This window comes from Patagioenas fasciata, chromosome 11 (genome assembly GCF_037038585.1).
Source record: "Patagioenas fasciata isolate bPatFas1 chromosome 11, bPatFas1.hap1, whole genome shotgun sequence".
NCBI lineage: Eukaryota > Metazoa > Chordata > Aves > Columbiformes > Columbidae > Patagioenas > Patagioenas fasciata.
Genome location: NC_092530.1, coordinates 14,485,460 through 14,508,466, shown reverse-complemented (window position 1 = coordinate 14,508,466; position 23,007 = coordinate 14,485,460). Strand labels below are relative to the sequence as shown.

The 23,007-nt window shown below is 36.1% G+C and overlaps 2 long non-coding RNA genes across 2 annotated transcripts in view; one reads left to right on the top strand and one right to left on the bottom strand.

The window, feature by feature from the left end:
* LOC139828891 (uncharacterized) overlaps window positions 1-23,007 on the bottom strand; it is a 147,149-nt gene that overhangs the window by 36,486 nt on the left and 87,656 nt on the right. The window lies entirely within an intron of this gene.
* LOC136106573 (uncharacterized) lies at window positions 3,704-22,361 on the top strand. The gene is made up of 3 exons (XR_010652143.2): window positions 3,704-3,811; window positions 19,487-19,772; window positions 21,471-22,361. It is a non-coding gene; the product is annotated as an uncharacterized lncRNA (long non-coding RNA).

Genomic DNA, 23,007 nt, shown 5'->3' with positions numbered 1-23,007 from the left:
TCTCGGTTTTTTTTTTTTTTTTAATATCTTAACAGACTAAAGTAGGCTTTAAGAAAACCATTTGCAACAATTTGAGTCATTTAAGAGCATGCTATTAATGATTATCTCCACTCATTCTATTATCAAGAACCTTTAACAAGTTGTCTACAGTCCAGTGTTAAGATATTTTTCCTTCTATCCTCCTTCTGTGCAATACTACTTCCAAATGTGACATGTCAGTCTTCTGCAAAAAATGTCTAATGCTGTTCTGCCAGCTCTGTAGCTTAGCACAGATGACTCGATATTAGATAGGCCTTTGTTTATGTCCTTAAAATAAAATGCCATTCTTGTGAACTATGGGCCACGCAATTTTGGCTGACTTAAAAATATTTCTCTTTACCCAGTCCACCAAGTGTCCTTCTCTTATCTCAATATTTGCAGTCCCTGTATTAGAGAGACTGCTTAGAGTAGCTTTTCTGCCAAACCTCATCTCTTCTTGTTTGTGTTGGGAAGCAGGGATAGTGAGGTGTCACCCTACCCTGGCCTATCCTTCTAATGCTTTTTCCCCTGAGAAATAATAAAGGCTATTTTGTTATCCTAACTTAACATCAATCAATGGAATTAAAATGAACTGTCACCTAACAGAAATGCAAATATAACCTGCTTTAGTCAGTTCCCTGCCCTTGCTCATCAACAGATAACCATAAAGAGCTCTCTGTCATATAAGCTTGCCTTCCATTTATCTCTGTTTATCTCTTTATTTCATCTCCTGGGAGCAGTGATGCTTCCTGATTCTTTACAGACCCTACCAGACTTCAGGAATTTTGGATGATGCTCAAGAATTTAAACAAAAAAAAATCTGGCAGTCAGAGCAATGAGATGAGTAAAAAATTCCAATGAACTACTCTTCAGAAAAATAGACTCTAAAGATGGAATATAGAGATAACGTTATTTCAGCTTATTAATTATGCCTTGTAAGCAATGAATCAAATCACTTTGCTGTATAATACAATTACTGCTGTAATTTGTAGTCATTATTTTTTGCGCTGAGGTATAATTGTATAATTCATTTTATGTAGGTTATTGACAGAGAAGGTCTTAACAACTTTAGCATGGAGACTAACACTGGGCTTAGTACAGTTTAATTTGCAGTCGATTAGCACAGTAGACCTAATAATTTGTTGTGTCTACCTGTCATAGAGTCATTTATGTTTGACTCATGCACAAAAAAGAAACTGAAACTAAAAAAAAAGAGAGATTCAAGGTAGAAACATTACTACCTTGTGCATTGTTCCTCTCATAGTCCATCAGGTTCTGTTGTGTGAATGCATCGTGTCTCGTGTGCGAATTGAATTCCCTCATCAGCAATATTTTTATAACAAGTTGTTTGAAGACATTAGGTGGCTTTTCTACATGTCATGAATTCTTTCAATTAACAATTTAATATTTTGGCATAGTCTTCTGCATCTGATGAATGTTTATTAAATCAATTGTGATTTCTAAAATTGAACATAATAACTGCTGTAACCAGTTAAGGAGCTGATGTTACAGCGAAGGAAGGCACTTGTCCTCTGTTTCTCTGTTACTTTCTCGCTAGCTGATGTCTACCATGTAATAAAATATAACAAATGAGTCACATTCCAGTTGTGTTTTTTTTTTTTTTATGATTCTGCCCAATTCATATAATGAATGGTATTTATGGTGAGTTTTGATAACTTTCCTTATCTAGTGTCTCTAATTTTAGATTAAGGAGAGGAATAAAGTTAAAGCAACAACAGCAACAAAAACTATCACCTTTTTGATTGCAGTCAGTGTTCTATATATTACAACACACAGGCTATATAGACATCAATTAAGAAGATTTACATCAGTGATTTCTATAAAATTGTTTCTATTAAAAAAAAAGTGACGGGATGATCCCAAAAAGCTGTCATGTTCTGTGGATCTGTTATCTTGGCAGGTTTCGGTACTTAGGTTATTCAGCTCTCAGTCATAAATACACATGACTTGGTTCAGATAAGTTTAGTTATATAATATTCCTATACATTATTTTTCAAGGATGCTTTTTGCTGAAGTCTTACCTGAGTGTAGATCCCATCATTCCTCAGTCTAATACCCCTCAGGTATAAAATACTCAGGTTGCCCTGAGTTATTGAGTTACCTTATTCTCAGGAGTGACTGGCGTTGATTTATTATTATTTTTTTTTTAAGATTAAAGCACAAGATATTATTAACATTTCTTAAATGCACATGAGATGGATAAAGTAGTGCTCTAGGATGTCTAGTTTTACCCTACTAGGTCGCTGGATTTTTTCTTTGTACTTTTGTGAGCAACTCTCAGTTTCTTCTCCTTCCATTAACACAAACCTCTGTGAACCCAGAAGGAAGTCTATGATGATTTGCTTCTCACAGCTACTTTCATAGGCCGACAAGTAATTTCTAGTATACCTGAATTCAGATGTTTGTGAAAACTCTTCTGTTTTTCTTATCAACAAAGCATCGTCATCAGCTCTTCCTGAGGATGAAAATACATTTGGAAGCAGCCACTGCCAGGGTAATGCAACTGAAATATTCTCCTGAGGACAATAAGCAACCTCTTTTAGGATAGCAATGATATGGCATAAATGTACTCTCTAAGGACAAAATAACTGATGCATTTCCCTAGGGGTTGTTATGATTCTGCTACAGAAAGCTTACTGTGGAAAGATAATGCAAATAAAGGCTGCTTGTCATGGAAACACACAAGAGATTGTGTAGGGCTTTACTTTTTCCTTCCTTTTTTTTTTTTTTCCTAAAAACCTCATTTGGGAATGAGAATAGGCTTTTATTTTACAAAAGCTGAAGACCTAGACTACTTTACACTGCCCCATTAGGAAGAGATTTTTTTGCTGGCTGTCTGGATAGCATATACATTTTAGGCGGGGATGTCAGCATGACTAGCATTAAGGTTTTTTGACATTTTTTTTTAGTAACACGTAGTTCTCATGAACTCATAACTTTGCCAAGCAGCTATGTGATTTCTTTTTTCTGTTCTGAATGGTTTTCTACACACACAGAGAAATATATATTCCCTTTAATTATTTATTTTATTTTAATTATTTATTTGTTTGGTTAAGTCAAAGTAGTTACAGTTGTCTCTGAAGCTTAATCTAAGAAAGTAATACAGTGTTGGTTTGGGGTTTTTTAGAATTTCTTCTGTCTTTATTCTCTTGAGCCTTTGCTTTTCAGAAAACTTAGACTTTGGTGTAGAAACTTAATTTGATGGCCTTTAGCATTACTATGCCTTTGCTAACCCTATCGAAATCTATCCACATTTTTAAAACACAAGACTAAGAACTGTGGTTAATTCTTAGAGAGGTATATTGCTATTGCAGGCAATCCCTTCACAACTTATTTTTGCTTGAGCAAACTGGATGTTGTCTGTTCTCACACAGCATGTACATGTCCAGACTCTTAATGAACAATCTCCTAAGAGTGAGGATGTACCAAGTGCCAGAGCTTTGGTAAGTGGCAGGACTGGAAATGTGCCATCCTGGAGTGGAATAGCTGCTGCATGGTGCTTAGCACTGTAAGAAGGGGTGCGGAGAAAGGCTCCTAGTTAGAACTGGGAGCTTGTGTTCTTGGTAATCCCTCAATGAAAGGGCGGAAAAAAATAACCGATTGAAATGAACATGGTAATGGGGCAGGATCTGCATGTAAGGGACATGAGCCTAAAAAAGGAACAGCTAGTGTGACCTTGGTCTGGGAACGGCAGAAGAGCAGTGCCTGATGGAGATGTAAAGCTTGCTTAGATTGCTTGGATTTCACAGCATTTCCTGACACAACAGAAGAGGTGAGATAAGAGGACCTTCTGTGATGTGTAGACATAGCTTGAGACTTTTCAGTACCGCAGGGAAAAAAAAATAACATTTCTATTTTGCACTGGCAGTTAACTGGGCTCTTGAGAAATGGGGTGGAATAGAGGAGAGTAAATGCAGAAATGCAAGCTAGAGGTCAGGAATTCAACAGGATTGCGGAGATGAAGGTGAGTAAAAAGGGTTGAGAAAAATCTGAAGTTTCAGGAGGGAGAAGCAAGGGACACAGGAGACTTTGAGAATGCAGTTGACAGAATAAGGATTAGGAAGGACAGAATAAATATCAGGAAAGAACACAGCTGAAAGAATCTAATTTCAGAAATAGGAAAAAGAATTTTTCTGCATTATTTTCTGGAGTCTGGATTTAGACGTGGACAATAGTAGACAAATTAGCTGCTTGAAGCCTCAGACTGCCAATGTCACCTGTGCCAGAGAGATACTGACCTGTTTTACTGTTTTGTTGTGACTGCTATGGAAAGAGTTGAAATATTGGCATCCAAAGTCTAGCTGTGTTTCTTCACTGAGAGTCAAACTCCAAGTTCCTTAAACCTGTTCAAAATTTAAAGTAACCAGAGATGGGTTTATGTACAATGGAGTACAGATGATATTCACTACCTAGTGTTTATACTGACTGAACAATCAAAAACATGGATTTGGACACTGGAGCCTTGACAAACAACTACAGACTTAAATATCTTATTAAAAAAACCCTTACAGTATACTTTAAAACAAACAAACAAACAAAACTATAAAAACACTTTTCCAATTTTGTCCAAACATATTATGGAGGATGCTTTAAATAATAAAAGTTTCTGATTTTTATCACCTCACCAGGTCCAAAGAATTCAGACTTTATGTTCAATATCATGATCTAAGATTCATATTTTTAAAGATTCTAAATAACTTAGGTGCTTAAAGCTTCTTTGAAAGAAACAGTAACTTATGGAAGTTTAACTTTTGCACTTCTGCGAAATTTGTCTTCAAATATTTGACTGAAGTTTTGAAAAGTCTCTCCTGATTTCATAAGAACATTTAAATAAAATTGACTTAAAATCTAAAGAAATACATGCAGAGCTGTGTCAGATAACTTAAACATGGGATAGGGAAAGAATGTATATATTTGCATATTTCCTTACTAGATATAAAGAGCAATTTTTCAAATAAACGCTAGTTTTTCTGGTTGTTCTGCCCATTTCTGTGTAAAAAGATCAAGCAGAGTATGCAATTTCCAGAATGCTCTGACTTCCTAAGCTGCACTAAAAATATTTCAGTTCTGGCTGTCCAATGTAAGTTACAGGAGAATGTTCTGTATTTTAATTGGTCTCTATTGGTTTTATGCTCAAAGGACAGTTTCTTTAAGATGACTACCAAGACTCTTCTAAGAGAAATAACATTTGGTCTCTAAGAGGGGTTTATTAAAGGAAAATATTATCTTCTCTGTCTAGCTCAGTTTAAAGTTTTATATTTTTTTTAATGTTAGGCACTGGAATAATTTTTGACTTATTAACACTGCTCTGTCTGTAATTTTATTTTGTTCTTTTCTATAACTGGCTTCAATAAAGGATAAAAGTAACTAACTGAAATTTAGATTGAAATCCTTTGCCATGTCTAAAAATAGTGTTCCCACCTACCCCAGTGCCTGAACTTCTTGGAATTGTAAGAGTAGTGCATACACCATTATTGCTGTGCATTGGATGCATCTACAGAGTTAAAGAAAGACCATCTTAATGCCTTAAAATATCTTACATTTAAGACTACACAGCTGATAATAGACATGTCCTACTAAGAACATGCTACTACTGACAAAATACACAAGCTTATTAATTATAAATAATTCCCCAAGTGATTCTTTATCACAGGTTTTGTTGTTTGTATCTGCAGGTATATAAAATTAACCATGAGTTTGTATATATTATGGTTGTAGTTGTTTTTATGTCATACCTCAAATTCCATATTCCCTGACATTGAAAGCTTTACATACACAATTTTTCAGATGTCCACACCCTAAAAACAATGGGCGATTACTGATGATTATTAATTCTTCAAAAGAAAAAAAAAAAAGAAAAAAAAAAAGAAACCGTGATTATTGATTGAATCTTCATATAGTGGATTCAGCCCACTATATAAAGTTATACCAGACTGAATAAGTTTTTAACAAGTGGAAATAAAGGTGTAGCAGGGTGACAAGGGACTCTGCAGAACTTCAGGTTTTGTTGACAGGTGGAAACTCACTGAAACTGCACATGCTTGAGGAGGTATTATATATATTCTGTACTGCTATGGAGGCAATTCTTGCGGAAATATTCCTGTTTCATCTGCCTGATAACTGGTGATCTTGGAAAAGAATGTGGTTCTTCTCTAAGCAGCTGTGCAATTCACTGCTTCATGCTCCTTTTCTCTGTATGCTATAAAGATGAAGTCTATTGCCTTAGACATTTACTAATCAAATCTTTTCATACGTCACTAACTGCTTTTAGTGAAAAGCACAGATGTAAAATTCCTGTTTGTCTCTGAAGAGTGGCTGGCAAATAGGCTACTGACTGCAAGGTTCACCGCCATTTAATCAGCTTCTCTGCTTGAGAGCATTACCGCCATAGTTCCCATGGAAAGTGTATTGCTTAGAATAGCTTTTCTTTTGAATATTGGAAAACAACACTACACTTAAAATAATGTAAAAGGGGCAAAACCATAGAATGTCTAACTTTTTATTTGAAGTCCTGCCCTCAAAGCAAAAAATACCACTCCACCCCCACTTCTTCTCCATACAGCTTTGTAAGAATCCTGGTGGTTGCAGCTGGGATGTGGGTTTCTATAACAGCTACATTGCAGAAATGTGTGGGATTCGGGGGTAGGGAGGCTCATGGCCTTGTTTGTTTGTCTGTTTGTTTGGGTATTTTGGGGTTTTGTTTTGTGTGTTTGGTTTGTTGGTTGTTGGGTTGGGGTTTTTTTGCTATTCATAGAATCATAGGCATTTCTTTCTGCTGCATGCCGGTAGGACTGCCAACTATATATTTGAGGAAGGACTGTAGGTTTTGAGAAGGCTGCTGGAAGGGGGAGGGCAAGACCACAAGCTGTATTTCAGTTGTTTTTCAGCCATTGGTGCTGGATATACACTTGTATAAAGCCTCAACACATTTTAAAATAGTTTGGGTTTTTTTTTTTAATTAAAAATAAAATATAGCAATTCTGCTGTTCTCTGTTTCTCTTTGTGAAAGCAGATAGAACTGAATACCATTTGGATACTCTTTTCTGGTCTTAAATTGTAATGCTTCATAACATGACTCCGCTAGCAGAGCACTTAAAACTAAAGCAACAATGTCAATTTGATTTTAGTTTAATTCAGAGGAATAGAGCTTAAAACTTGTACAGCAAATATGGTGATCTTTATTTTTGTCTTCTGTTGTAATAGAAGACCTACACCAACAGTTTTGAGGCATTTCAAACTGAGAAAGATGTCAATCAGTCCAAAGGTTGGGCAAAATTGGGACAAAAGGTATTTTTTCAGCCTTTCAGCACATGTGAAATTCCTTTCAAGAACTGACCTGTAGCTTAATATTTTTGAGATCTAAAGGTACATGGTGGCCTAGAGATGTCAGTTTATAAAATTCTTTCCTCCACAAAAGCACAGCATATTAAAATTGCAAGTGATAGAGTGGGGTTTTTTTGTCATGTAGTAGGAAACATTCTGAGTGGCTCCAGCATGGTTTTCCTCTTGTCAACAAGATCATTTGAAGAAAAATAGTTGTGCTTCCAAAATAATAGTGTTTCCTGTCACAGAACTGCTGAATACTTGGTTCTGCTACATGGATTTTTACGAGAGAGGAGCAACACTAATTTACAAACATCAAGAACCAGGATGTGATAAACCTGGCTCTGCTTGGATGTTTAGAGAATCTGCACTGTCAGTTTAGCTACAAATGTGCTGTGGCAGTCAGGAACACTTGCCAACCTCACTGCAGCCAAAGTCTACTTTACTCTAAAAGGCTTTTTTGTTTGGTGTTTTGTTTTGTTTTTGAGAGAAATAAAGGTTATAAAGTCTGAGTTGGTGTATTTACTTCTCCATCATCTGAGTATTCAAAAAATATGAGTTGAGGCTTTTAAAATCCTTTACAGCTACTCAGTTACATAGATGCAAAGCATACACTTACATTTTTTTCATGTTGTATTTGAGTTTGGGAGTTCCATAACATAGAGAAGAGGTGGAAAGAAAGAATGAAGAAGCAGAAGTAAAGGATTCAAAAAGCTTATAAGCTCATACTTTAAAAACAAATTGCATCCCTCTCTCAGTTACATTGCATGGGCATTTTTAAAATCCTGAAAGCAGGTATCCAAGACATTTTTGATAGTGTTTGCCTATAAATGTGTATTGCCATTCACTACTTAATTTTTGCACTGATAGAAAATGTTATGGATTCACAATTGTTCATACCATGGTTAGAGACATACATGAGTTTCGACTGACATTTTCACAAACTTCTATAACTCTGTCAGCATAGCTTTTAGGTATTTGTCTTACTTTGTATTCTAATTAAATATGGAAATAGCAACAAAGACAGAAGATGTGTGTTCCTGGGTCTGCTTTTATCATGACATTTATTTCTCCCTTAAGAAGAAATAGATATTGTTATGGCCTCCTTTGACACTTTTGTGAAAGCATGCTATTTCTTCTAGATACAGGGTGTCTTGGATGTTTTTGGCACCTGCAAGTGGTCTTTTTCCTGATTGTTAAACTAGTAATATCCTAAAGATATCTCCCAACACATTCCCTATCAATATTTTGTCCTTCTCATGCAAAGACTATATGGCATTTATACTGTAAAATTGGTTTAATTTTTTGCTTCTTCAGCAAGATAACTGATTTTTTTATATATAGGGCATCCTCTTCTTGTTTCTAACAGAAGACACAGTACTGTTAACTGTGCTGCATCTAAATGAGACTGCAGTTCTGTAATTGGAAAGATAAGTGCAGTGTAATTATGACCTATGAATTAGATGTTATGTTTATTTGAACACATATGTGTCTCAACTACTGAGTTACAATTGAGTAGTAATTTATACAAGTCAAGGTCTGGATCTTTGATTTGAAACAGCTGCTAAAGGCAGAAATCAAATATATGGAGACATCTGACAAAAATTCACATGCTGACAAACTGTAGTAGATGCGTACAAACACCAGCAAGTTCTTTTACCAGTATTTTTGCTTTGACTTTTATCAGTCTACAGGCATTACGTGATTCTTTCTGAAAATAAAGATATCTAAGAAAGATGAAATAAGAGAAAAATCTATAGCTGAATCCATTATTTGCCTCTTGTCTAAGAGAATACTCCATTGCTGCAGTAGTCTAACGAGCCACCTTGGGCTGGCACTTGACTTTGACTGCATTCTTAACAAAACAGTTGTGTTCTCTCCAGTCACAAGGATTTCTATTGTAAGTCTCAAAGGCAATGGATTTTACTTTTGATTCTGCAAGAAAAACTTGAGAGCACTCAGAACTTGGAAGAACTTCAGCACATACAAGGCAAATCTGCTTGGACATAATGAACCAAGGAAGGGAAGGGGATGGCATTTCACAGTTAATTTAAAAGTAGACTGCCACCTATGACTAATGTGTATGGCTATTTCATGGTTGTGTGATCTTTGTGTCTTCACTGGGTACATCTCTCTTCATTCACAAAATGATCACTTTCATCAAGAAATAGGCAATTTTGAAAATAAAACTGCTGTAACATAATGACCTAAGGGAGGGAGATACAGTTTGGGGGGTGTTATGCTGATGTACTACTATGACTGGAGCTAGAAGAACTGCTGCAAGACATCTACGAAGACATCATTTTTTTTTTCTTAGCACTTTCTGGATTCCTGCTAGTTTGAAGTTTTCTGAGGGAGAAGACATGAATAGCCACTAAATCACACCTAAGGTCTTGCTTCACTTGCCCCTTAACGAATGCCATAAGAACCAGCCTTCTAGGTCTCTCATTATCAGGTGTTCATGATGGAACTGAAATAACTTTACTTCTGAAGCTTTATTAGAAAGTGACCTTTTCTTCAAACCTTTTAATAAATTGTCACTTTCTGATGAAACCAATCTTGGAAAAAATCCTGGACAAATATAGAAAAAACAGTTTGCCTTTAACTTTCATTTTAGACATAAGTGTGTGTGTATATACGATTACACACATACAAACTCACAACCCTTCCAGCACTGCTGATCAACTATTACTTTTCCAGAATCTTAGTTTTGTTTCCAGCAATAGGCTTTATTTCCTGACCATTTTGTTTAACTGAAAAGCTTTGGGGGCTACAGATGCAGGCATAATTAATTTAAAACCTGGTGTATGCAAGTATTTCAAACTTTTCAGTGGGTCACCTGGATTTTGGTAGCAAATGTGCAAAAATCTCCATCTCTTTTCATGCCAGGTTAATGACAGAGGAACAGTTTCATGGCTGTGTTCCTCCTTTCACCTTCTATTCACGCTAGTTGCACCTAGTCTTTCTTGCTTTATGTAACATATATACAGGGCTACAGACATGTAAAGCTGTGCTACACTTCTGTTATTCAGACATATTTTGTCATTCCATTGAACTGTTTGATACCTAAGTAAAACACAAGATTTGTATTCTTAACACTGTAACTCACATACTATGTTAAAAAAGCTACATTTTCTTGGTTTGTTTTGAAAAGTATTCAAATTAGGTATCTTAATAAGTGTTTCCATCTGACCAGTTCCAGAAGTTGTGACAAAAGACTTAATACAAGTCCTGTGTCAAAAGCAGGAGTGATCTTCTTCATATGTCAGGTTTGTACACACGTAGTGTTTGAGCAATTCCTAGCACAATGAAAATAAGAAAATAGTAAATGAGATCTGGACCTCTTCCCCACTAGTAGTTGGAATAAATTAATGAAAAATAACACAGTAGTTGTAGAACAATTCTATTTATATTCTCAAACTTGCATGAAGCCTTGTATCATTGATTCCCTGCCTATAACGAAGTGATAAAACTGAAATAGTTTTAATTTAGTTTCTCTAAAGTTAAAAAGTTTCTTCCCGATTGAGTAAACAAAAGAATGTGCTCCAGACTTTTTCTCCTGTCTTTGTTTGCCACCCTTTTGCGCTGTAATATGACATCCAAATGTCCTACTTGGAGACAGCAGTGACCTCCTAGGGGTCAGCCTCAGTAGCTATTGCACTGCATTTCTTTGGGAGTAGCGGAAAAGTGGAACTGGTACCACTAGCCCATAGCAACAACCTCCATTTGGGCTTAAGCTCCATGTTACACAGCTTGCATGATCCACCACAGCCAAGTACAACACATCAAGAAAATACATATAAATACCTGAAAGATTTAACATTTGGAAAAGTATGATCTCAGGATAGATAGCATTGCACATATCTAAAAGTATCACTAAAATAAATGTAGTCTCCTCAGGAGCCCTACTATGTATCATATTTGTTAACTAACAGTTGAGAAAGCATTTCTGCATAATCATTGCAAACATAGCGACAAAAAAAGAGTTTTCTGGAACACCAATTACAGTGCTTCATTGCACTGTATCATTTAAACCCTTGTAACTTAATTAAACACATCTTTTTCTACACTCCCTAAAAAAAAATTACCTATATGACGTATTATCTTGTAATTTTTGCTTCAGTGTCCTGCTTCTTGAAACAAGATTTTTTAGGTGATTCAGAAAATCCTAGGACTGCTCTTCAAGAAAGCTGGTAGATATTTCAAACATCCCATTACCATTCACCATTATCACTGTGAAAACCAAGTACACAGCTGTGTCACACCACGGAGAATTATGTTTCACTGCACTGGGACTATAAAGGAAAAAGCTATGAATACTTTATTAATTCATTTTGTTTTCAAAAATGCATAGTTAGGCCCCTCTTGATGTATTCCTCAAGAGTAGCAATTTATCATTGCAGTGAGTTAAACAAATGTAGAGGTTTGAAACATAAAAATACATTGTTTATTATATTTTGTAGTGCTATTTGTGTACTGTAGAAAGGGACTACAATCAGAAATTCAGTGTGTACAGAGTGCTTGACTCAGCAGTGCCAAACTGGGACTCACAGCACTGGAATCCAAGGACCATCAAGTGAAAAGGGCTGCAGTTGTTCTCGTGGACATAGAATCATTTTCATTAGAAAAGACATTTAAAAACATCAATTCTAACTGTCAACCTAACAATGTCTGTTGCACTATTTCTTTGGAGAGGATTTGTATTTTATTTTTAATGCCTTTCTTTTGATGAGCATTCGATTTCTTAAAATGTAGACATAGAATAAATTCCCATGGTAATGGTTCACCAAATCAATCTTTCAACTCCTTTTACAGTAATGTAGAACAACTTCTGTGATTGCTATAACCATGTGATTATTTGCTGGAAAGATCTCATTTTCAGGCATTTCTAACTTCATTCCCTTCACAGTCTAATTTGAAATGCTGTTTAGACTATTAATTGTCTAGGGCTGTGGTGGTTTAGCCTCGGCTAACAGCCAAACTCCCACTCAGCTGTTTGTTCGCTCTCCACTCAACAGGACCAGGGGCGGAAATAGGAAGAACATGAACAAGCAATCTCGTCAGTCAAGATAACAGGGAGTTGCTCACCAGTTACTGTTGCAGGCAGAACAGACTTGGGGAAAATGAGCTTGATCTATTGCAAATTAAAATACATTCAGGTAGTAAGAAAACCCAAGGACAAACATTAAAACACCTTTCATCCCCCTTGCCACTTCCTCAGACTCAACTTCACCCCAAACTCTTCTACCACCCCACTACCAAACCTTGCCACATACACCCTGTGCAATAGTTAAGGTATCTGTTCATGTATGATCTTAATTTAATATTGTTATTTTAAGTTGACAAACCTGGAGTTACAGTTCTATCAGTCTTTGTTATCAGCTTGTCAGCTACTTAATAAACACATTCCATCATCTCTGTGGGAGTTTTAGTCATTTAGATAGTAATTTCTGTTTCACAGGTATGTTCTACACCAGGTACCAAATATATTATAGTCATCTATAACATTAGTGGTGATAAATTTTAACAGTTTTCACCTCCATACATCTGCGTGCAGTTTTATTATGTAGGAAACATCCAGATTTAAACTAACATCTGAAATCTATGTGGGCCATCTCTCTTTTCTTGCCAACCTTCCTTGATGTTGCTGCACTTCAGATATGTTACAGTGTTACAAAGCAAGAAATAACATACTGGTAGGCTGATCATGTCTGTTACCACCAGTACTTACGGTTATCAAAACAGCAACCCACTTTTCATCCCTACCTGACAACATAGTTCATTATGATACTCAGAGGGTAAGCAGAGGAAAGGTTAGAGACCTCTTTGTCTATTAAACTGTGCTTTATTATATTAAAGCTGTTTCTTTTCATCCATGCTTTGTGAGTGATTAGGTTCATTTCCAATTGCATCAGAATGAATGTTCTCCATGTTCTTTCTATGCCAGATACTTAATGTATCCATCAAAATATCTATGCCATAAGGATCTTCAGATACACTAGCACATGGGAAAGCTCTTTCTCAAAAAAAGAGCCTTTTAGTGTCCTATGATACAAAATGCTGCCTCTCAACTCCAATTAAGAAATCAATAATTTTTGACTACTCTAAGCTATGACTGAGTATTTTTATCCTGGTCTGTGTTCTATAATCTTGGTGGTATAGCAGAAGTTATTTTAATAGTATTTTTTACCACATAAACTTGAGATATTCAGGGTGTTTTTCTACAGACTGTCAGGCAGCTGCAAATTACTTTGCGGTTGTCTATCTACACTTACAGATTGGCCTCCAGGGAAGGAATAGAGACAAAGTGAGAAGATGGCATTAATGAAAGCTAGACAAGCTTTTCCACATTTTGTATTAGACTCTTAATCTACCCGGTTTCTGCCAGAACTTTTCCCCAAGTAAGTGCTTATGATGAAAGCTTTTCTATCCCCATGCTTTAGGCTAGGTGCTCTAAGTCTGTAAAAAGGAACAATAATTTCAGTTGACTTTTTAAAAGTTATTTGAGTGAGCCTGTGTACACTTGTGGTATAAATGAAAAGTGACACATTTGCAACTCTTTCTATAACTATAAAGTGTTCTTTGCAGAACTGTTAGAGTAATATAATTACGAGTTACTTTTATAGTTTCTGAAGTGATTTACAGGTGGTGAAGGAAAAAATTGGGAAAATAATAATAAAAAAAAAAAAAACGAAATCTTTGAGAAGATAATGGGATGCTTCTGAAACAAAGAAGAGAGCCAGATTAAAAAAAAAAAAAAAAAGTCATAATAAGCAATATTCCCCAACTAATAAAGAACAACACTCCCCAAATCTTGAGAACTAGGAAACCTGAGAGAAGATGCAGGATCATCCTTGACTCCCCAGTCCTGCCGTGTATTCAATACATTTCTCGCCCTTGACTGCTGTCCCATGACTCCACATTCCAGATGTTTCTTATCTCAGAAGATATCATAAAATTCTGGCATAGATGACATTTTATCTTTCATGGATTTTTTTGCAATCAGAGATAAGAGAAGGGTGGTTAGATTTTATGCAGTTTTATTCAGTTTTCTTTTCATTGTTTGTGTGTTTGGTTTGGTTTGGTTGGTTGATTTTATTTTATTTTTTAAACAGAGCATAGTGATTGCCAACTGGTACAGTGCACACAACCCAACTTTAACATTCTTCTTGTCTGTTCAGTAAGTAATGAGATTTCTAGAACAGCAGAATTTGCTGCAAAGACATTGGACTGGGACTCACGAGACTTGAAATTTATTCCTTGCTCTATTGCTGACCTGCTGTGTGACCTCTATAAAAATCACTTCAACTCATTCCTTTTCATTGCCACCCTTTGCTGTAGCTTCTTTATATAGGTAGTGACCTCCTAAGGCAGCAAAGCAACTTTATAATTGGAAGCTGGGCTTTTTAACCTCCTCAGTGTAAACACTGTCACTCTCCCTCTGTAACAATCTCTACATCAATTCAGTTCTGTAAAAAGTATGTTCCATAAGTAGTATAATACAATTACAATGCCATCACTGTTTTACCAATAGCAAAATTCAGTGCAACAAGCTGACCCTTACTATGAAATTATGGTTATGAAGTGGCTACTGTAAGGTACATGTGGTGGAGGTGTTCAGGTTGTCCAGTCAACAGCCAGCATCAAAAAAATAGCACTTATGGCAAACCTTATGGGACTGCTCAGCATAGGAAACAAGGAATTAACAAGAAGAATGAAGTAACAAACCAGTCCCTCATTTCCAAGTATGGTCCTTCTTGGACAAGACTGCAATTTTCTCTGTTTTTTATTCATGCATGAGCCCTGCATCCTCCTTTTTTTGGAGGGATAGGGGAGAAGGGGAGAAAGACCCTTAGATCCAAAGATTTCCTTAATAATGACCTAATAAAAGAAAACATAGGTTTCTATTAAAGGTTTGTTAATACCTGCTGTGATAAATTAGCTCTGTATTAACAATAATTAAAGCTCTCATTTTGCCTTTCCTTTTCTGAACAATGATTGTTACAACAACTTTGCTGCCCTTTAAGCCAGAAAAAAGAAAATGCAGAGAACAGCAGTAAGAAAGAAGAGGTGAAATGATGAATTGCATTCAGCAACAAAAATATGTAGGGAGAAGAGTAAGAACGGCTGTTAAAGAAAATCATATCATGAAAGATAAGAAATCTCACAGAACATCAGTCATTCTTTCTCTGCATGTTTGCTGGCACAGTAAAGGCAATAAAACAAAAACATACGCTTTCCTTTGTGTAGTACACAAAAGCAGGATCTGAAGAAAAATAACAGTAGAGCACTAGATGGTAGTCAGCTAAAATAAAATAGATTCCAGTGCTGCAATTCACAGTATCCTGCAGTGTTTGCGGAAGTTTTTTCCTCAAGTATTACTGATGTTAGAACTTTAGAGAGCTTCCTTGAGTCTTTGTGGAACACGTGTTAATTCCTACAGCGTTAAAATTATGTTTTGGCCTGACAATAGTATGCAAAAATCCCAGGAAGGCTGTGTTTAAAACATAAAAAGGTACATGCAATTCTTTCTAAATTGCTCCCTCCTGGTTGAAGATATACTGCAATTTCAGACATTGCCACATAACATTCACTGTAATATGCACATAAGAAATGCAAAATCCTAAGGTCTATTCAGCAACCTACTTCTATAGCAGGTTAAATCAAACGACTACTACAAAATTAATTGCTAACCTGTTACACAGTTCCCTAGCTTCATCCTCTGCTTACCCCCTTGCTACACAGAGAAATTGTTTAACTAAATTATAATAATACAACTAATCATCATCTTGGCTTATGGTAATACTTATACAGTGGAATCAAATCTGTTTAGCAGGATGGTTGGTCACTGTCTGGGTGGCAACAGGCATGTGTCACAATGATCCTTGTAATGATATTTTCTGACAGATTAAGTGAAACTTCCCAAACCACTGTTCTGCAAAGCTTCATCACATGTAACAGTGACTTGGGAAGACAAATGGCAAACTCTGAATGTCTTCCCTTCCTTCTCCTTACTTTTATTGCTGAGCACAATGTCATACAGCGTGGCGTTTCCCTTTGGCCAGTTGGGGTCAGCTCGCTTGGCTGTGTCACCTCCCATCTTCTTGTGTACCCCAGCCTTCATAGCCTTGACAAGTCCAGAGTTTAAAATAATATTCATTTTAAAGCATTTGATGTAAGCCTGAGATTAAAAATTACCTCCTTTAAGCAAACTTCTTCAGATTTTAAAGAGAAGCAGACTTCCCTGTACAGTAGTTAGTTCTGCACCCGTGGGTGGGATTGATCAATATCTGCAACTATAATCAAAACTTCAAACTGCCAAATTAATGATATTTTGAATCTGAGGTTTTCAGACAGACAAAGCACAGACCTTATTATTTTCCATCTTAAAAGTTCTATCTCTATAGTCTGTCTCATTCTTGGATGTGTAAAATCTGAGGTGCATCCAGGATGAGTACTTACCTGTGAAAACATGGCAATTATTCTCCATGAAAGCAATCGAGTAAAATTCAAGAAGAGGAATAAGCTCTTGTGTTCCAGAACACCCTCCTTCTAGAAGGATGTTCAAGAATACTGGGAAATATTTAACAACAAAGGAAATATTTAATGAAAAATAAAATAACAGTCATCCTCAAAGCACTCAAGTTTTGGTCTACAGGGTACAAAACCAACCAACCATACAAAAACACCCCACAAAAACAACAAACAGAAAAACAAAATTACAGTGTTAGGTCTGGAAAAAAATGGAAATTAGTTGGAATTTGTATTCTGAAGAAGAACTAAAATAGAGCAAGAGAAGAAAACAGCTGCTTCAGGAATACAAATGCTAAATTTATTAATGCAAGAGAGGACGGTATGATTAAGTTGTTTAATGTACTGTGTAAAGCACCAGAACAGTTGGCTTAATACATTTAACCAGGAAGGCTAAAAAAGTCATGAGTCTGGGCTGGAGTAAGTCCATAAATGCATTATCACCCCATTCTTTGAATGACATTGTTTTCAAATTTTATTTTATTTTTTTCCCTCATGATCAATCCTGGCAAAACTGATTTGCAACACAGAAGCACCTCAATATTAGCAATGCTGGTTCCTGTCAATGCTGAGTTCTAGCTGACTATATCACACTGTTTGTATTCTTGACATTCAGCTGCACAGCCCAAGCCAAGCTAATGGGGCTTGCTCACCCCAACAGGCACCAAACATATAATTATTTTACTGTATTCTTATACCATTAATTTCAGCAAAGGCTCCTTCAAAAATCAAAAGAGTGGAAATACTAAAATTTGACATAGGAGAGAGAGAACGTAAATTTTATGCTAGGATCAAAAAAAAAAAAAAATTATGCCACCAGTGAACTCCAATAATAGAGATGAGGGACACGGGGAGATACACTTATATTTTCTATCAAATTTTACAGCACTTTCTCATTTTCATTTTTCCCCCTCAACGCGCCTTGAATTCAGTGGCTTAAATCATCCTCAGAGTGACAAAAAGTTAATCATGTTGTCTGTTATTTGTATATATTGTCTGTTCCTTGCCCTCAAACCAGCTGCTGTGAGTGAAGGAAGTAAAGAGAGCCCTTGCTATTCTGATTCAGATTCTCTGCAAATCTCCATCAGTGACAGGAGGCTGGGTTGAATTAGTAAAAGACCACTGAAGCCTTTCATTCATATGAGCATATATATGTATATACATACTTACACAACATAGTGGGAGGAACACATAGCAGCACTGCATCAGAAAGAAAACCAGATGAACTTTAACACATCCACAAGAACAATTTCTGTTCTCACAGCCACAGCACATTCATACAATCAATAAAAGCTGAATTTGGATCACTGAGTTCTGAAAGCGATCCATGTATGCCTTAAGGAATATATCACCAAGGAATGGTAGAGTGCTTGTGACATAAGCCAATAACTGGTCCTCTCAAGAGAAAATGCTGTAGAGAACAAATGTCATTTCTCTGCAGGGAGTAAATGAGCAAAAGGCTGTTCACTGGGACCCTGTTTCTTCCACACTGAAGAATTAAGTTCACTGGCAACACTGTCTTCCTCTACAGTGCACATGCTTCAATGAAAATAGGAGAGTCTTACTATCTCTGCCTTAAGGACAGAATAACCTTGAAGTTACTCCAAATGGAGTTACACCTTAAAAGCCCTTGTAAAAAAGTCTTAACAGTCAAACATGACAACAAACTGCACCATTCACGGAGACTGGATAAATAAAATACTCAAAAGTGATGAGCTTTCAGGCAATACACAAATCCAACTTTTTTTCCACAGTCCCACAATGTGCTACAAAACAAAGAGACTGCTGGGAATCTTTTGTACATGTAGTTATGGTAGCTCTTGGCTCCTTCCATACACACTAGAGTTTAACCAATACAGAGTACTATCCTCTTTCTATTGACTATAGACGAAATCTAAAATTAAAACCAACTTTCAAAACTATTGCTACATATGCTGAAATAATCAGTTTTATTCTGTGCTTACAACTACCCTCAAACATAAAAGAAAGTGCTGGACATGATATCAGTTACACACTGCTTGCCACTCTGTTATTTTCTATGCTGATTTATACAGCTTAAGTACAAAACCTAAAGCTGCCAGAAATCAGGGAATTTATAAATTGGTAAAGCAGAAGGTGGGGTGGAAGGGAAAAACTAGCACCATTACAAGCCATGGATACCCTTCTTCAAAAGGGTAATTCTATGTGTTATTCAACAGGTAAGTAATTCAACATCTCTAATTTGAATATAGTTCAGTGTACACTATTCTGCAATAGCTACTTTCAAGCAAACCACAATGTTTGGCTGGTTTCATTGTAATGATTTGTGTTTGTAGGATGAGTCCTAAATTTCTGAAAGTATCATAAATGGAAAAAACAAAACAAAAAACAAACAACAACAACAAAAAACAAAGGCAAAACCCAAAAATAGTTGATGTGCTTTCATTTGGATTGTAAATGTAGTAGGTGTTTTTATATTATTTCCTACCTTTTCCTCCACGTGTGAACTTCCTCTATAACTAGTTATCTTCAGATTTTTATTTAAAAGTTAATTTTCTAAAATAATATTAATTTAGTTTTTCTTGTATTCCCCTATTGCCTTCTGTCCTTTCAGTTCCAGGTTTTCAGTTGTAATGGCCTTCAGCTCTGCTGCAGGCTTCCTCGTGGAGAAACAAATTTGTGCCAGCTTGCTGAATAACCTCAGTAATGTTCAGTCACTCAGAACTTCTCCATCTGTGTGTCCATCGATCCACAGAACCAGATGCTCTGAAAAACACCTCATCCACCTTGCCTGATATATCAACATCTGAAATATATTGCTACCATAACTGATGTTTCCAGCCCTACAAGCAAAGGCAATGACTGACGTGCCTGGAGCCCTCAGCTGTTTAGCTGGTCAGGTAGAGTGTTTTCTTTGCAAGTCAACAGTTTCTGCTGCTAAAGGGAAACCTGTAAAAGGTTCTTACATTATTTCTCCACCTCCCTGCCCCCCATCCCAAAAATGAAATCAGTAACTGGAAGCACTGTAACAAAAACGAATAGGAAGCAACTGTTTTACCAAGAAAGAAGTTCAGGGACTACACAGATTTTATCAGAATTAAAAGCTAAGGTTTATATGCGTAATTACTAACCTGCTATTTCCATTGGTTTTCCACTAATAGGCATTTAAACAGCTCAATTATCTTATTACTGAAATTAGATGATAAAAATACGCAAACTTCCCTTCTAAACTTTTATATATTCACTGACACTGCAGAAATATTTTTGCCAAGAACTTGATGATTAAACATGAACTTGTTTCAACAGATAGGAAGAAATGTCCTTGATCCTTTGTTACATATCTGTGCAGCTTCATTTTCAGTTCAACAGACAGATTAATACTTAGGATTTGAATCAGCAGCTAATCATATTCCAAAATGTCTGGCTAGTAAACGGAAAGTTCTTCTGAGAATACCTTAGAAGAAGGTTTCCTCATGGAAATGTGCATGATATATAACAGTTTTTGTAAGAAACTTAATTATGTTTTATTATCATAAATAATTGCAACTTTTCCCTGTTACACCCCGTTGAGTGAACAATTATTTCTGATTAGAAGCTTCAGCAAAAATGTTGATTAAGCCATGTTCTTAGAAACAAAACAAAGTTGTATATGAATTTCAAGGGTCTGTTAAAGTACAAAGTAAGCAAGCAAAAATATTTCTGATTTACAGGAAAAAAAAAAAAAGAAAAAGGAGACAGATACTCCTGACCATATTATATTTCAAAGTGCTGCAAGAGAGATGATCATTATATGATACAGGAAAAGGAGACCAGTGATTAATCCTGCAGAGTTAAGCATTTTTAGTCTAACTAATGGAGTATTAAGAATGTTGCAGAATCAGTTTAAAAGTCACTATACTAAGAGTGAAGTTACTGAAACTCAGTATTGTCTTTTATCCAGGAAGTTTGTTGAAAAGGCTTTACTTTCACTTTTGTTGGAGTGCATTATTATGTATAGCAAGCCAGTTTTTAATGTAAAGTAGTAATAGTATAGCTACAAGTCACATAAGCCAATGAACTGTGTTAATGAATAACACTTAGAAAAGGTGCCTACGCATTTTAGTAGCTTAATTTCTAGTTTTCAAGATAAACATTCCATCACTTAAGCATCAAAGCTTCTGCCTTGGGCAACTATTCACTGCTGGAGCATCTGTGGAAGCTGAAGTTACTGCTTCCCAACTGTTTGTTACCATTACTTTTTTCGTCAAAAATTACCAGCCCTGTAAAATGTGATGTTGCTCTGTCAGCAGAATGGATGATACAAGGATTCCCTCATCTGTTCCACTATAAAGTTAGTTAACTTAAATCCTACTGTTCATGTGTTTTAGTGAATCAAAAGAAATGGTAGAATTTCTTCTAAAGATTAAATGTTCAGTGTTACGTACATTTTTGCAAAATGGTAAGAATCAAATTTAAGGATTAAAGGGATTTCTAATCTCATCTAAACATTTGTCTGCACCTTCCTATTCTGAAACGCCTTTAAAATGTTGATATTGTCAATCTTTCAGTGATTTACTTCATTAGATCTAAGTTAGATCTTTGTCGATACGTATTTACAGCTGCTGCAGTGAGAATCAACAGCAAAACTCTACTAAACTGCTATGACAACAAAAAAGAAAACAAAACACAAAACATGAAGAGGCACGGTTGTGACACTACACCCTTCTGTTCTGCAGATATTCGTAATGCTTTTATGCTGTGCTGGTATAAATAGATACAAGAAATTTAATAAAAACCTTTAAGCAGGAAATTTGCAATTCTGTCAGAAGCTTATCCAATATCTTCACTTGGCCCTTCCCTAAAGGTCTCATCTAGGAATTACAACAGCCATGTTTTATATTCAGAACTGGAGAGGAGGCTGGATCTGAGTGCTCTGGACTGGATTCTCTTGGTCTACTGAAACGATTTGCTCCAGTGCAAAAGGGACCCATAAAGGATGCCATGCAAGAATTATAACCAGACATTGTGTACAGCTGGCACATAAATTTTGCCATACACCTCACATTGATGGGACAAGTTGACTAAGAATCCATATCAGCAACATAACATGAGCAGAACCGAGCTGTCAGAAACAGGACAGCTGTTCTGTTCAAGTTAGAGCTGTGCTATGCCCAGTCCTCGCCATCTGGAAGTCTTTGGCCAGAGGCATAAGATTTGTCCCTAGCAACTGTAACTTGCATCGTGCATAGATGTCTTTGCATCATGAATTGCACCCTCTTCCTGACATAGCAATAATCCCCAATTACAGTCTGAAGTGCAGAAATACAGCATTAAAATTGCGTGAAGGAAAAAGCTCCTATTCAGATAATATCCTTGAGAAATCAGCAGCTTAGAGAGATACATTTTTTAATGTAAGACACAACTATTGGTTTTAGTCTTATAGTTGGATTCATTTATAAATGCTAACCCTGACATATAATCTTCAATAAAAGCTGTGCTTTTCTATCTAATTTCCATCTTTCAGCTGAGACATTAGCATTCCTTATTCAATGTTCTCTCTCAAGCATTACCTCAGATTAATTGGCACTGTATAAAATAAGTTGCTGGGTGCACAATGGTAACCATGGTAGCCTTCATACTATCTTCACAATGCATATGTAATTCAGTCCTCAGGAAAACATAATTAGTGTGTAGCATAATATATTATTTCTCAACACATCAGCATGGTATGAAATACACACAATCAAAGCAAACGATGCCTACAACCTGCACTGAAGTGTGCTCCCGGTACTGAGCAGTTACATTGCAAACAAATACACTATCAGTTTTGCTGCAGCATCCTAAACTTGCATAACGCTTATTCTTTAACTGTGTCTTTCCTTTATGACCAGAAGGTGGCAATGTTCTACTTATTAACTGCTGGTCTTAAAAAGTCAATAGACCTGTACTCGTGCCAGAATAGTGAAATTTCTTCCCAGCCAAGGCAGAAAGTTAGCCGTCATTAACTACTGTGCTTACTAGGTCCCAATACATCGGTAGTGACACCTTCAGTTAAAGTGATGCAAATATTAAAATACCATTCAAGTTGTAATCCAATGAGCTGTGTGACAGTACATTCATGTGTATCTTCTTATGAGGAATATTAAAAGGCAGATG